The sequence below is a fragment of the Peromyscus eremicus genome, chromosome 18 (genome assembly GCF_949786415.1).
Source record: "Peromyscus eremicus chromosome 18, PerEre_H2_v1, whole genome shotgun sequence".
In the NCBI taxonomy this organism is placed as follows: domain Eukaryota; kingdom Metazoa; phylum Chordata; class Mammalia; order Rodentia; family Cricetidae; genus Peromyscus; species Peromyscus eremicus.
In genome coordinates this window covers 24070873-24087995 of record NC_081434.1, presented here as the reverse complement: position 1 = coordinate 24087995, position 17123 = coordinate 24070873, and positions in this window count along the sequence as shown.

Here is a 17123-nt window from a genome sequence, read left to right as displayed (position 1 = left end):
CTGGGTCATCCATGTGACCCTCCTAGGGTCTTTTCCTGTTAGCTAGCCTCTCTGGAGTTATGGGTTGCAATCTGGCAAACCCAAGGAATGCTCAATCTTACCACAAGGACATATGCTCAGCTATGTTCATATCAGCATTATTCGTAATAGCAAGAACCTGGAAACAACCTAGATGCCCCTCAACTGAAGAATGGATAAAGAAAATATGGCACATATACACAATGGAGTACTACTCAGCGGTAAAAAACAATGATAACATGAAATTTGCAAGCAAATGGATGGATCTAGAAAATATCATCTTGAGTGAGATAACCCAGACTCAGAAGGACAAACATAGTATGCACCCACCTTATTTCTGAAGACAGAGTCTCTCAGTGAACTTAGAGTTTGTCAACTAGGCTAAACTGGATGGTTATCAAGTCCCAGAGATCTACCTGCCTCTTCCTCCTCAGTACTAGGATTCCATATGCTCGTACCCACGCCTGGGTTTTTCTACATGGTGGGTTGGAGATAGAAAATTTAACTGAGTTTTTCATGCTTGCACTCTCAGCCTGTTTTTACTCACCCACCTCTAGCCGCACCTACTTACTTAATCTGCATTAAATGATGATTTTTACCTGGCCTAAGATGGAAATGCTGAGGCGCGGAAAACAGCTCACCTTACAAATACAAACGGCTGCTCCGGAGTGACCCAGATTACAGCAGACTCTGGATCTTATTCTGGGCTGGAAGCCTAGCAATAGCATGCCACTTAGTCTCTAGTGACAATGTACCATCCAGGAGGCTGAAACTTTGGGAAATGCTAAGGATTAAATAGGTTTTAGAGATAGATGGATGCCAACATTTTCAAACCACTGGCCCCTGATGTTTGTGACAATGCTTCCCTTACACTGCTCTGCATTCCTGACTAGTTACTATTTTCTGTAATTGTCACTTCAAAAGAAGTATCTTTAGACACTAGAAAGATTAAGACAGTTTTGAAAAAAAAAGTGTTGTGAAGTTACACATAGATTTTGGGAAACAATTGGTTTAACTAAAGAATGACTGTTATTGCTACTCTTCTCTTTAATTAGAATAAGCCAATATATGGTATGTGTATTTATCATATATTGACACAATCATAATATACAGTTCATTAATATTTCTGCATTAATTCATATCTATGTTGTTTACATATTGGTTAGTACATTAAACATAATATCCACTTAAATGACTTCTAAATGACTCCATTCATCATTAAACCTCACTTTGTACCATTACAAATCATTTCCATTGTAATTTGTTTGATTTTCTTTTTTTGCTCATACATAGAACATTTTTTACCCATATAAAAGAGCAGCCTAGCTTTTTATCTGAGAGATGTGTTTCATCCATTCACTGCACATAAATACTATGCTGGCCTGTGCTTACCTCACTAGGTCAGGAGACCCAGGAATGCAGACTGGACCAGCAGGGGAGGAGAAAACAGAGGTAGAGGGAAAGAGGAAGGTCTGGGGAGAGTCCCAGGGAAGTGCGGTCACTGAGTTCCTCTTCTCTCACAGATCTCTGCAGATGTTTTATGTTCTATGAGTTGGGCTATGGATAGAGATGCCTTACCACTTGAGTGCAGCCTCTTGGAATTCTTTTATTTTGTTTATTAATTAATTAATTAATTAATTAATTCTACGTGTATTTTACATCATGTGTCTTGATCCATTCATTTCCCTAAAACTTTGCATTCACCCTCTGCCCCTGCACATCTCCAAAATATAACAAAATTTAAGAGAAAAAAAGAAAATAGATAGATAGGTAGATGATAGATAGATAGATAGATAGATAGATAGATAGATAGATAGACAGATTTTTAAAAAAGGTGAAAACTTAAAAATCTCATTGTGGAAACTACAGTGTGACACAGTAAGTCACGCTGTAAATCTCTTTGTCCCTGTATCTTTACTTCTAAGTGTTTATTGCAAAAAGTCACTGGTCTGATTCCAGACCTCTGGTTTCTACTATACTATGGATGCCGGGCCCTCATTAGGGGTCCTCCTGAATATCTTGTTGTCCTGGGTTGTAGAGATCCCAAAGCTTTGGGTTTGCAGGTCAGGTCCCTTCACATGCTCCAGCAGACCATAGATGGGGTGGATGATGGGGCGGGCCAAGTCATAACCTTGAGTCTAGGCCTGGGAAGCCGTAGGGTTGGTTCTCCAGATGTGAAATGGGGACAGCTTTCCCATGCTTTCATCTTTGGGGCTGGCACACCCATACCTGCACTAACAGGGTTGGCTCTCCCACTTTTATGGCTACAGAGCCAGCTCTCCCACCTGCCCCAGACGTTGATGGGAGGTGGGCACTCTCCCCGACCCAGGCCACCACAAAACAGATGGGTAATGGAGGAAAGTCTTTTAAATTGAGAAGGATAATATCTCCCTCCATAGCCTTGTCTCACACAGAAAAAAAAAAAAAGACAATGAAGAAGAAGAGGAGAAGGAAGAGGTGTTATTTATTAAGCGGCACAATGTTACTCATTAAGGGGCACTGTTCACCATGCAAGAAAAGCCAAAAGGTACAACAAAACCCACTATAAGAGTTTATTAAGTGAAGGGAAGAGAAGGCAGTCTTAGGCCTATGGGAATGCAGGAAGAGAGGGGAGGGATAGATGGAATCGGCTTTTTCTAAGTTCTCCCTGCACATGAACATATAGGCTTACATAGCTATTCATCGCAGCATGTGCATAGATTGCGTGATCACACTGCTCACAAATTACATGATCATGCAGCTCACAGATTATGTAGGACATAAGGCCCTGGGATAACTAAGCCTCTTGCTTGGCTACTGGACAGCACATGTATGGTCATGTAGCTGGGGGGAGTGGCCAGGAATTCTAACAGAAGGAGGAGGGGAGGAGGAGCTGAAGGAGGAAAGAAGAAAAAAAGGATAAAGATGCAAAACGCAACCATACATTATTAAAGAGAGAAAATGAACTGAGCACGGTGTCTCAGACCTTTAAGTCCAGTCTTATGGGAGCAGGAGCAGTGAATAATGAGTTTGATGATATCCTGGGTCACCTGAGGAGATTCTATTTAAGAGCTTAAAAAAAGGAAGAGAAAGGAATAAAAAGAAAGAAAGACATTTTCTACCTCTAATACCTAAGATACCTATGGTACTGTTGTTTGACTATCTGCCTGTGATCTAGTTCTCTGTAAGAAAGGGAGCAGTTACTCAACACACTCTATCCCCCAAGACCTGGAAGCTTCGGGATTTCTCAGGACAGCCACTGAGAAACATAACTTGCACACAGAGGACCTCAGCATCCCGTCATCTCTGGTCTGCATTAGGTTACATTTTCTTTTTTCACGTCTGTGTACACAAAATCATTTTCTCTACTATTTTAGATGTAAATCTTTTATTGGAAAGTCTCTTGCTAGTTTTCAGGCATGTCGTTATCTTCCTTAGCCATCTAGGGGCTCCGCCTTCCTAGAATCTATGTAAGAAACGTGAGCCCCAGGGAAGATAGATAGTACTTGTCTTCCAGGCTCAGCAGGAGGGAAACAGCCTAACTGTGCTGAGGTCATCTGCCTCTGAGGTGTAGCATGACCTCAGTCATGAATAGAAACCTTTCCTGTGGGGAAAGACATTTAGCAAACAAACAATGGAAAACCCCCACATCGAAAACCAGATTTACAGCCAGATTTACAATCACTTCTATTCTTTTTCCAGGCAAAGGAAAGTTCAGGCTAGTTTAGATCTCTCTCCTCAATTGAAACAGATTTAAATAGTCTTTCTTACCTGCATAAATAGACCAGGATAACATTCAGTTTGGCAAAACAATGAAAAATCATTCTTGGGAAAAAGGAGAAAAAGAACATATATTTTAGAATACCAAGGCATGTTGAATGGAACTTGGTAAAAGATCATTTCCTCCACTCCAGTCCCCCCACTTGTGAAATGAGTGATGATAAAAACGGACTCTCCCAAGCATCAAGTAGATAATTGGCACATATTGGTAATTCAGCATCTAATGCTTGTATTCAGTTTTTCCTTTTGATTTGACGGACTTAAAAACCAAGTTCATATATCTAAGTGGTTAAATACATATAAAAACATCTGAATTCCCAATTATATTTGTAGATTAAAGTGTTATTTTCACTGATTCTCCTTAACATTTTCTGTTTTAAAGATTATCTGGCAAATTTAAGGAACATCATTATTTTTATATTTTTGATTCTCTGAATACTTGATAAACATTTATTAATACTTTCTTTTATTGGGCTATGAGAGGTTATACATGACAATTGTTCCTGCTGAAACCTCCATTTCAGTAATTTATTTCTCCACTCTCCAGATTTTATTCACAGCTCTTTTAAAGAAATGTTAATATTTATTTATTCCACTGGTTTTTAAAGAATATGTATGCACGAGTGTCTATGTGAGAAAATGAGGGTGTGAGAATAAGTGCCTGCAGAGGCCAGAAAAGGACATTGGATCACCTGGAAATGGAAGTATAGGTCAGTATGAGTCACTATAGAACAAAATGTGCTCGTCACTAGCCCTACTCCAAAGCTCTTAGGATGAATTTATGAAAACTAATGTAAACTACTATTGAAAAATCCCATGTTACAAAGCCATCAACTAAATCCAGGTGTTCAAAAAATCAAAGCCACAATGAAATTATACTGGAATTCTTAAGTTCACCAGAATTTAGGTATATGGGCCCAGGGTCATGACATTTAAAATATTCCCTAATGGCATGTTTTTCTTTAAAACACCTTGAAATACACCAGCCAGTTCTACTTTCAAAGCATTTTCTCCTTTATATAACCATGGGATTTAATTTAATAGTACTGGCTTGAATAGATTTTTAATGATACAATTTATGAGCATTTGGGTAAAATGAAATGAGAGCATAAGAATGCTAGGCACACATATTTATGATTTTTTTTTCCATATATTGAAGTTTGTTATAGAAGTTATGGCTGAACTCGATCAAAATCAACTAGGTATGAATTACTTTATCATCACTGCGTTGACTACCTTGGAGTTACATACAGTTGCAAAGTGCCCTGTATGCATCACGAACTGAAAACACATCCTCTGTTAGAGCATCAGGTGTGTTTAACTACTTGCTAAGCGGTCTTCCCAGGCTTTGGTAGTAACTTTGCAAAGGACAATAAGTAGAATTCACACACAGGTTGGAATAATTTTGAAAAATCTTTCAGTTCGAACTTTTCTCATTCAGTTAGAAGTTTCTCCAGTTTTGAATAGCCATGCTTAAATGCAAGGTATCTCCTGATTTACTGGGGAAAAAAATAATGAAATAAGCTATATTTTTTAAAATATGTAACATGTTTTTATTCACAGTGATTATATGTAATTATATAAACTATATATAATACTAACAACTAAAAGTTTTTAAAATATGTATGATGCATATTTCAACCACATTCTTTTTGTCACAATAACAATATAGCATATTCTCCATTGAACTTACCGTGTGATAACCAGAAATGCATGGCTAATATTTCGTTTTATTTAAATTAATTAATGAATTAAGTGTGTGTGTGTGTGTGTGTGTGTGTGTGTGTGTGTGTGTGTGTGAATACGTGTGTGATGATAACTTGTGGTGGAAGTCAGCTCTCACCTTCTACCACATGAGTCTTGGGAATCCAATTCAAGGTGTCAGACTTGGTAGCACACAACTTTACCTGCTGAGTCTTCTCGATGTCCTTCCCCTTATTTTAAGTTTTCAGTGGTATCTCCATCACAAACAGGATAAACTTTCAACACCCTTTGACTCATAGGGCAATATGGTTGTCCCATAGTAAGATATGCAGTAATGGCATTCCTTTTCGTCTAGGTAATACATCTATCTTCTGTGTGAAATGGGAGGAGGGAATCTGGAAGGACTAGAGACACTGTGGCCCAAGGAAAGTGTTCAGATAGATTCTACTTGGGGTCTATCCTGCACTGTTCCATCAACATCTTCAGCAAACTGCCCTCACCTACAACCATTTCACCTTCAGAATTACTTTTTCCTCTTTGAGCAATAATCAAAATAACAGGAAACCTGAATTTTTTTCTGATTGTTTTTCATCTTGAAACATACCTCATCCTTTGATTTTCCTTTAAAACGTCCTAGTTAGCTTTTAAATTTCCCTTTCTGCTTTCATTTTGTTTATAAAGCTTTTGTTCACTGACACCCAAGAATTTTCTCTCACTATGTCTTCAATATTGTTCGATCCATTTGTAAATAATATTAATATGTATTTGGAATAATGTTCCAAGTCTATCCTTCTTAGGAGTTCCAGGAAAGTTTGTGGACTGAGTCATGTTTTAGAGGCCTTTTGCAAGGCAGTGCAGTATTTAGTAGGCATTGGAAGAAATAGTGTTGGAACTCCTGGCCACTCCCCCAGTATCATGACCGCACATGCACTGTTCAGATGCTTAGTCATTTCATGGCTTTACATCCTATGTGATCCCTGTGCTGCGTGGTCAAGTAATTTGCGTGCAGCCTGATCTTGCATATCTATGCACATGCGTGGCTTAGCTCTGTAAACCCATATGTGCATATGCAGGGGAATGCATAAAAAGCAGGTCACAGACTCCTTCCCCTTCTTCTTCTCCCCCCTCCTCCCTGCACATGTCTTCCACCGGCCTGATCACATTCTCGTCTGTCCTTCCCTTCTCCTAATAAAACTCTGATAGTGGGTTTTGTCATGCCTCATGGCTTTTTTTTGCATGGTAACAGTACAGCTTAATTAATAGCATTGCGTGGCTGCATAAAACCAACATTGGTGCCAAGACCAAGCAGGCCCTCCAGGCACTCTACACATGGGAATCTGTGCTGAGGTTTTGCTACATCTACAACTGCCTGCTTTTTTCATTTGCCCAGCCTCCGAAGTGCTCTGCACAACACAGGCTGCTCAGATTGGTGAATTTTCCCTTTCCAATCCCTTGCCAAGACTGAGATATATTTCTCACTGTCAGACCCTAAGGGAGTCCTCGTGCTGCGTACACCATGCCTCATTCTTTCTTGACAAAGCATTGAATGCTGTCGGACCCCCAGGGGGTCTTTGTGCTATGTATGCCCTCAGCCCCTACCCCTCTCTTGATGAAGGATGAGGTAACTTGTGCTGATTCACAGATCCTTCCCTAATCTTGGGAACACCTGAGATTGGAGTCTTGGATCACGTTGGGTTTTTTTGTTGTTTGTTTGTTTTTTGTTTTGTTTTGTTTTTTTTGTTTTTTGTTGTTGTTGTTTTTTTAGTTTTTTATTTTTTTCTCAGCTGCAGTCATGGAACATAAAGGCTTCCTCCTCTTCGTCCCACTCCTCCTCTGAGAAATGCCTGAAATATCCCTGGGATACAAATAAATATGGCCACATAATGGCTGCTTGGACCCCTTTTATTTCACAGGAAATATCTAACTTTTGCCAGCGAATGGGCCAATGAAAAGAGTTATCCTCTACCCAAGCTTTCTACCTAAGCTCCTAACCATCCCTTTTTTATTCTTTCTCTCCTACCCATGTGCAACCTGAACCAGAGGCATCTCTGACTTCAAAAGAACCTCCACTTATCTGACCTCCGCTCTTTTCTCTCGTATCCCGGACGGCCACTGCTGCCCACCTCTGGCTCCCACCTTCACTCTTCCTCTTACCTGTTCTCCAGCTGCCCTAAGAAGCACAGATGGGTCTGGAAGCAGGCTACGATGCATGCAAATGAGTTTCCCATTAGGACCCACATTGGGATTACAATAACCCAGATGGCTCTCTAGCTAGAGACCACTTTATAACTTACCTCCTGGTGGGTCTTTCTGAGGCTTTCCTCAAAGCAGTAAACTATCAAAAGCTAAAAAACGTAATTCAAGATACGGAATAAAATCCATCTCATTTTTTAGAATGGCTTTTTTACAAAGGCTTCTCTTAGATCCCGAGAGCCCAGAGGGCAGGCAGCTCCTTATGACCCACTTTGTCTCATAGAGCTTCCGGACATCAGGGCTAACCTTAACTGTTTGGAGAGAGGCCCCCTCCCATGGGCAGAATGTCAGCTGTGGCATTTAAGGTGTATCATGGGAGAGGTGAGAAAGCCAGTAAAGAGAACTGGAAAACGGTAACACATGCTATCTGACCGGCTACCTGAAGGCTTCTAGGTCCCTGTTTTAAGTGTGGTAGAGAAGGCCCCTGGGCTTGCGTGTGCCCTGCCCAATGAGTGCCATCAATTGCGCCTTGTCCAAAGTGCCACCCAGAGGAACACTGGTCAGCTGACTGCCCCCATGCACCTCATGGCGTGGTAACATCAAACAAAGACCTCCAGCAGACCCCCTAGGCTTGGCCACAGGCTCACAGGGAACCCAGGATAGCCACTGCAACATGGGGTGACCCATTCCCTTCCTTTTGGACACAGAGCCACTTACTCAGTTCTGAGGGAGTTTGGGGGTCCCACCTCTCCTTCTCATTTTCCTTCATCACCAGGGAAGGGGGACAGTCTAAACTACCTCACCAGACCCCACCACTTAACTGTACTTTCAGGGGTATCCCTCTCACCCACACATTTTTAATGGTGCCAACATGTCCTGTGCCCCTAATGGGAAGCGATTTTTTTGGCTAATTAGGAGATTTTATTTCATTTTCTGCCCCCACTTGCCTCACTCCAGACCCGTCATCAGTGCCTCTTATCCTCACGCACAATGACACAGACAGGGTCCTGCTCTCTCTCAAGTTCCAGAGGACACGAGGATCTACTGTCTTGACACCAATTCCAGAAGAATGAGGTCTCACCCCACAAGCTCTTCCTTCCTGGTTCCCTCTTCTAATTAACTGCTCAGCTAATTCTTACAGAACCACCATAGAGCCAGGTGCCAAAGACCACCAAGTATACCCAGGCAGTAAGGAAAAGTAATAGTCCAAAAGGTATTTACACCCCCAGACCCAAAAGGGTCTGGGCTCTGCAAAAAAACAGACTTTAATATAACAATCTATTACTGTTAGCCCTCAGCAATTGATCGCTTGTGTCTCCTGAATGCTAAACTAATAAAGGAAACAGATGATTAAAATAATCTGTCTCAGATAAGGCTTATCTCAGGTAAAAATTAAAAGCATGTTCCAAATATCCCCCCCTCTCACTGACACTAACCAATATAGCAGAGTAGAGTACTAAACATTACAATATCACAGTCACTGGCTCAAGTTTTTAAAATTCCCGTGGCTGCTTCTTAATATGTTTAAAAATTCTTCCGAGCTCCAGAAACAGCTTGAATCCATCTGGGCAGGTTGGATCTGCTTCAGATAAGTATAACCCAAACTTTCCTGGTCCTGGAACCCCCTCTCTCACCCTGGGACCACCCCCAAAGGAAAAATAAAATTCCCTTTTTCTAAACTTTTCTGTCTCACCAGCACCCTCTCAGACACAAGCAGCCAGAGTCCCGAGCTGTTGGACGTCTCCAAGGCAGCAAATGACAATCCACCATCCCAGGACACCTGCCTCCTTCAGAAGCCCCCTTCTCTACCCCCCAAGAGTCAATCAACACCCACCAAGTCAGCTGGAAAGCAGTTTTCCAGAGACACAGCACCCCTACACTCCTTTTCACCTGCCTTTTTTTTTTTTTTAATAATAAGCAAAGAGTCTGGAATGTCGGAATTCCTGGCCACTCCCTCAGCTACATGACCGTACATGCGCTGTTCAGATGCTTAGTCATTCCAGGGCTTTATGTCCTATGTAATCTTTGTACTTTGTGGTCTCATGATTTGCACGCAGTGTGAGTATGTAATCTATGTGCATGTGTGGCGTAGCTCCATAAGCCCATATGCACATGTGCAGGGGAATCCATAAAAAGCAGGTCACAGACTCCTCCTCACTTCTTCTCTCCTCCCCTCCACACATGTCTTTCCAACAGGCCTGACCACATTCTGTCCTGTCCCTCTCTCCCCCTAATAAAACTCTGAAAGTGGGCTTTGTCCTGCCTCACGGCTTTTCTCACATGGTAACAGCACCGCTTAGTGAATAACATTACGTTGCCACATAAAACCAACACATAATGGTTTCTATCAGTTAAAGACTACACTACCCTCAGATGTTTATTATTTGTACTTAATTGTACTCATGGTCATTGTATAAATTATCTTTGGTAAATTAATTTTTTCCTATTCAATAATTTAATTGCTGGAAAAAGAGGAATATTGTGTGCATGTTGCCCCCTCTGATAAATGACTATATGTAACCCATTGACAGGAATCTTTAGTTTCATATCTGCCTCATGTTTGAGAATAGCCATGTACATATAGATATTAAAGTTAATTGCATACACTAGAATCAGTTTGAAGCATGATGCCCTTCTTTAGCCTCCAGAGAATCCTACATAGGCATATGTTCAGTGAGAGAAGACAGTTCAAAAGATTGAAAAAGTATATGGAACATTGACTAGTAATCATCTTAGTAATTCTACTGATGAATCAATTTTGAATGAATCTAATTTAAAGTATTTTAAATTACTTCAAAAATATTTAATTATGGGAGATTATTAAGGAATTAATTATATTGTCTGTGTAGTTTTAAGTTTTTAAATTATATTATTTAAAGCAGTGTATTTGATACAGAAGTTCATTATTATTGGCTTAATCAGATGAGAAATACAAAGTGTATATAAATGAGTACTGATAAATGATATTAAATTACATAATAAAGCTGGAAAACATTATAAAATAGATATTAATTTTTATAATAAAATATAAAATTATAAGTAACTTTGAAATCAGATCAAGGAATAATGGATTAGTCTTTGTTTTGCCTTTGGTTGAGTATCAATATTTTTTCTTACTAAAAGATTTTTCTTATGAAAAATACAGGGATTTCAAATTTATTTTTACTTAATGTTTAATTTAACTTTAAATTTAATCCTAATTTGGTATTGTAACATAGATTCACATAAGAGCAGACATGCTCTCTTGTAACTTAAAAATGAAAAACAAAACAATTGCTACCTGATACCAAATTAATGGTACTATTTCCAAACTGATTGTACCAGAGGCATACAACACCATGCACAACCAGTAGGAAGACTCCTTTGACATTGCTGAATAAAGCAAGAGAAAATAAAAAATATGAATGGAAACTGTGTCTACCCAGGAGACCACTGCTCCTTCTTTAACATAAGAGAATGGCATTCACTGAAGTAAGGACTTTTCAAGCATTTTCTTAGAGTTGAGGTGAACTATCTCCTGAAGACCTAAAGATTGTAACTGCTTTTTCCAAATGTTTTACAATCCTGTATTCTTGTGAAGATAATTTAGTGCCCTGTTTTAGAAATAGAGTCAAAATTTTATTTTACTATATTTAGCAGTATGATGAAATAATTCATAACTATTACCTCAAACTTATTTTAATTGATTAAGTGATTTGCGTATAATAGGTCATCTATGTACATTTCTCTAATACCCTACACATTGTATTCTTAAGTTACCAAAGGTACATAGTTTTTTTTTTTTTTGATGTATTATTTTTCTGATTAGCAACAGTAGGTTGTATGGGTTCTATAAGTCTCCATTTTTTACTCCATTTCCCATTAAAATATTCATTTTGTGACCTATTATTTAAATATGCTTATATTGTCTACTCCTCAAGACATCTTTATTCTTGAAGATTCTTTTTACTTTTTTTCACCTACCATGTGATCATTTGCAATTACCAGGGAATACAATTAAATCAAGAATGTTGAACCAAAACCATTTATGTTTAGTAACAAGTAAGTATTCTCCTTTGCAATAGATAAACCCAAGTAGTTATTGATTTTATTTATTACTGTATGCTCCTCTATTCTATATTCCCGTTTGAAAGATGGAGCTACTGTAAGTGGGCACAAAACCAGATTTTAAATCTGAGGCTTAGATGTTTCCACAGTGAGCCAAAAAGATGTTACTAAGGTAATAGCATCTGGCAAAAATGTCTCTGAATAACCAGATGGCTGCCCTTGGCATGGGTCCTCAGCGTTCTCTGTGTACCACACTTCACACATTCTACAATCATTAATACGTTTAACAGGCTGCTAGTGAATTTGTAATAAATAAATGCCACACTGCAATATGTTACTAAAAACAGTTTCACCTAAATATATTTCTCTGAACGAACATGGGGCAATGTCAGAAGTTACCAATTCTTTCATTCACTATTTATAAGTATCCTATTCATATTTATATATATGAACTTCCTTATTAAGTAATGAAGATGAATCTTAATTAGATTAATTGTGTGAAAATATTTGAAAACAGTAGCAAAATAATGATGCTGTATTACTTAGTTAATAAGTTCCCACAGAATGGCAAGATTGATCTCCCAGCTTTCTAAAATCTAGCATAGAGATAAACTAAAAAGAAATTTATAGGAGCTTAGAGGATGAGAGTGCTTACTCTGAAAGCAGGAGGACCTGGCAACCATTGCCAGCACCACCCATGTCTGAAACCAGGTACAGCTGCATTTGATTGTAACCTCAGAATTGTGGACACAGACATGAGAATCCTAAGAGCTTTCTGGCCAGCTGGTCTAGCCCAACCAGCCAAAATCATTCAACAAAAGTCTTGATTTCCATTACTAGATATTTTATGTTTTCATAACGGAATCGTGATTCAAGACAATCCTCAAATCCCTGAAGTCCAAGAGATACCTTTACTATACATTCTATCTCATAAAGTAGCTTTTCAATAATTGTCCTAAGATGTCTAAATGAATTAAAATGTTACATTTTGTTGTCAAATGATCTGCAATCTCATTTGAAAAAAGAGAGTAATCTTGAATGCTGTTTCATACAGCTCTACTTCATCTTCTCTTTTTTTTTCAAATTTTATTCTATGCTGCTCAACCCAGACACAAAGACCATCAAGTCCTTCGAAGTTACCCACTCTCTCCCTCTGTACCTTTTCATTAATTATACATTCTCTCTTTGGAATGTTATATATCTCATAGCTATCATTTTATTCCAATCATATTCCAACTTTAATGTGCTCTTTTAGAGAAGTCCCCATGCCCAGAATACTTCAGAACACAAGTTTGCCAATAACTAATAATGGGGAAAGGGATTATTTCTCCTTTAAAATTTATTAAAAATACCAAGACAGTAGCTGACATTAAATATATTTTGAGCAGAGAATAAATATCACATCCAATCAAGAAATATCTTCCCTTGCCTCTTCTTTTCTATCTTACTCTAGACTAAATAGTCATTTTCTCTTCTTTAAAATGTTAAGTATTTGAATGAGTTTTTAAAATATGGCCTCTACTCAAGTTATTTTCTTGTTTTGTTGTTGTTGTTTGTTTGTTTGTTTGTTTGTTTTTTGCTATTGCTGTTGTTTGGTTGTTATTTTACAGTACTGGAGAATCAAGAACTCCAGGAAAGTGTTCCATCATTGAGTTTTATCTCCATCCCTTGATCCTTTTAGTCTTAGTAATCTTTGACGATCATTCTCCATGATCAGATCCCACAGTCTGCCCTGTGACTGATTGCTTATACCCTCTATCTTTTTTCCTAAAAAATGCCTTCTTCTTAACACCAAGCTGTGGCATCCACTCTTTTTGGTAGAATATACTTACATTCTCTTGAATATATCTTGTACATTTAAAATTAGAATTTGCATATTTTGATTTCTCAGTCACACCCAAATTTCTCCTGGCAAGTCTCACTTCAGTTTCCATTACTTTGATGAAGATAATTATGGCCTTGTTGTGTAAGGAGTATAATAAGCAATTTCCCCTGAGTAGAAACTGAACATCTCACATCATTTGCCTATTTCTAATTTAACAAAATACTTTCTTTTTTTACACAAAAAAATAAGCCAAGTTGGCTCGTTCTTATTAGTTTGAGGATTTATAAGACACTTTGTTTGGTCAGACCTCAAATGTGTCATTCCTTAAGTGAAATTTGGATGTTTTACATAACGAGAATTGTAAAGCATTCATTATCTAATTTCCCTGTCTCTTCACTCTGAAGTGAGTTACGTCATATTGCTTCCCTAATCCATCTCAACAAAATGTGGCAAAGCTAGCACTATTTAATGTTTCTATCAGCCCAGATGATTCTTGTCTCTTCTACTGTCTTATAACTTCATATGGCAAAGATCTTCTCTGAAATAAATTATAAATTTAAACTATTCTAAATTCTTTGAGGGTAACAACACTGCTTTTAAAATGTCAATGTAAGAGATAATTTATTCAGATTATACACTCCTTGTTTTGGTGAACACATATTTACATTAAGTCCCAGTTAATTTATTTGATAATTTCTCAATGGACAAATGCATGCTGGAAAACTTTCATCTCTATTGAACAGCCAACTTATGGAGGGAAATGTATTTTCATATTTATATAACTCAGTATCACTCAATACTGAAATTCAAAGTGAAGAACTTAAGAAAAATAAACCTTTCATTTTTCTGTTGCCACACATGTACTTATTTTATTTTATTTTTTGTTTTTTTATTTTATGGTTTTCCATGATAGGGTTTCTCTGTGTAACAGCTCTAACTGTCTTGTAACTCACTCTGTAGACTAGGCTGGCTTTCACCCGACTGTGCCTCCCAAGTGCTGGGATTAAAGGTGTGTACCACCACACCTGGCCACATATAAGTATTTAATGCTAGTAAGCTGAATTCTGGACTATGGGTTAGCAGAAATAAAAATATTTATTGGGATAGCTGGCTATTCTGCCTATGCTAATTGGTAAGCTTCAAGCCAGTAAGAGACTGGATTTCAAAAGATATGAATGGCATGCCAAGGGATGATACCTAAGGTCCATCCTGGCCTCCAAACACAGGCAGGCCCAAAAGCTCCTATCCACACATGAATTACTAACAGAAAAAGAAAAGAAGGAAATGACACTGGGTAGCTGAAGTACGGGATTTAGGAAAAGAGCTGGAAATGAAGATGAGAGATGTTACAGGAAGAAGTAAGGGACAGGAACAATAAACATTAAAGACAAGAAAAAGTATGAAACTTAGATTGCTTTAGTTAGTTATTATTATTATTTCTATGGAAGGTAGATTCTTCTCTCATAAAATACTCCCTGACCAGAGTTTTCCCTCCCTCCACTTCTCCTAACTCCCCCTATTGCCCTTTCCCCCAGATCCATGCACCTTCCATTTCACTTCAGAAAAGAGCAGGCCTCTTTGGCAAATAATAAGAAAAAGAGAAGCCATTTTATTTTGAATATTACACAAATTTTTAATCAACTCACTATTGTAAATGCATTTGTGTATATATACATAAGTACCAAAATTGTAGGTAGGTATAAAATGAGACAAGAACATGATATATTTTGAGAGAGATAAAAAGAAGGGCAGAGAGAGAGAGAGAGAGAGAGAGAGAGAGAGAGAGAGAGAGAGAAGGGGGAGGAGGAGGGGGAGGGGAAGAGGAAGAGGAAGAAGAAGAAGAAGAAGAAGAAGAAGAAGAAGAAGAAGAAGAAGAAGAAGAAGAAGAAAAAGAAAAAGAAAAAGAAAAAGAAAGGGTGGGGGAGAAAAAGAGCTGGCATATCCAGATTCAAAAATAGACCAAGAAGCGGGAGAGATTGCTCAGTGGTTAAGAGTGCTTTCTGCTTCTCCATGTAACCTGAGTTTAGTTTCTGGTTCCCATGTCAGGCAGATTACAACCACCTATAACTCTGTCCTTCTCTAGGGCATTCAATATACTCTTCTGGCCTATTTGGGTGCAGGCACACATGTGGAACACACACACATGTAAATAAAGGTAAAAATAAATCTTAGCCAAAAAAAAAAAAAAAAACCCCACAGAACTTAAAACAAATAGACCTATCAGATTTAATGGAAACCCTCTGTCAGGAGAATTGTCTTTACTTCCCTGATTTTCCTACAAATGTCAGGATGAAATGTGTCAAGGACATGAGTAGACATTGGGAAGAACTATGACGAGAGAATGCAAGAGAAATAGGAAAGCAAAATGAAAGTCTAAGAAATAACAACTCATTACTCATTGATGGAGCGTATAAGTCCATGAATGGAAGGAAGAAGAGAAAGGAAACATTCAAAAGTTCTCATCTCATTCAACACAAACTGACAGACTTATTTGCTGTTATCTGTTCTTCTTGCCTCATATTTTGGCTCAATGCATAAGCACAGCTGTGGTTTGTGACCCAAGGGACAATTTTGGCCAATTAGCCTATGGATTCACGAAAATTTTTTTTCTTGTTATAGTAATCAGTTTAGTTGGAAACACATGTTTAGGATCCTCAAGGAGTAATTTTTTAGGTAAATTAACAAGATATGGCAAAGCACCGTAAAACACATTTACTTATCTTCAATTTTTAAGACATTTAAGATATGTGAAAATCATTAATTTCCCATCAAAAAATTAATATTTAAAACCTCCAATCCTTTCCTTAAAATAAATGGTAAAGAACATTTAAATTTTAGTGAACTGCTGGAAATTATGTATTACTAACACTTGGCATGAATTTAATAAAATAAGTAGTTGGAATATGGAGATGTGATTTCAGATGTAAACATTTCCTGGGGCTTTTTGGAAGCATTTGAATATCATTAGAACAAGAGTTTTTAAGGCAATGTCTTGGGTCTATGTAGGTTCTCCATCTCAAGGAGGAAATATTTGTGGAAAACTCAGACTGGATCTCTCTAATCTTGATGGTGATGGGCGGGAGCTCAAAGACCTGAACCAAGTTCACAAGTCTGGGCATTTACTGCTTTTACCTGTACCATCTGAGGTACTCAGGATGGCATATGATCTTTTACATTTCAATGAGGTGGGTCTCTCTCACACTTGTAGCTAAAATTTCTGTCTACCATTTTCCTGATGCTACAACAACACAATTTTGTCCAGATGGGCATGGTTAGGTATTGTTCCTACTGCTTTATTTGCCTAGGAATCTCATCAGGATTTTAAGTCTTGTCATTTTAATAGAACTTCAGAATCTGAGTTTCATGTACTCATATCGTAACTTGAACCACAACAACTAAAAACTATCATCTGGTAAGATTTGTTGCATACATTCCACTGAAATATTTTATATACTTGCCTCTTGTCTCTATTTAAGGAGGAAGACATTTAATTGATAGACTTAACTCTCTTTTTGTTATGTTTTTAAGATTTATTGAAATAGACACCATCAGAAATTATTAGTCATTCCTAGTAGGT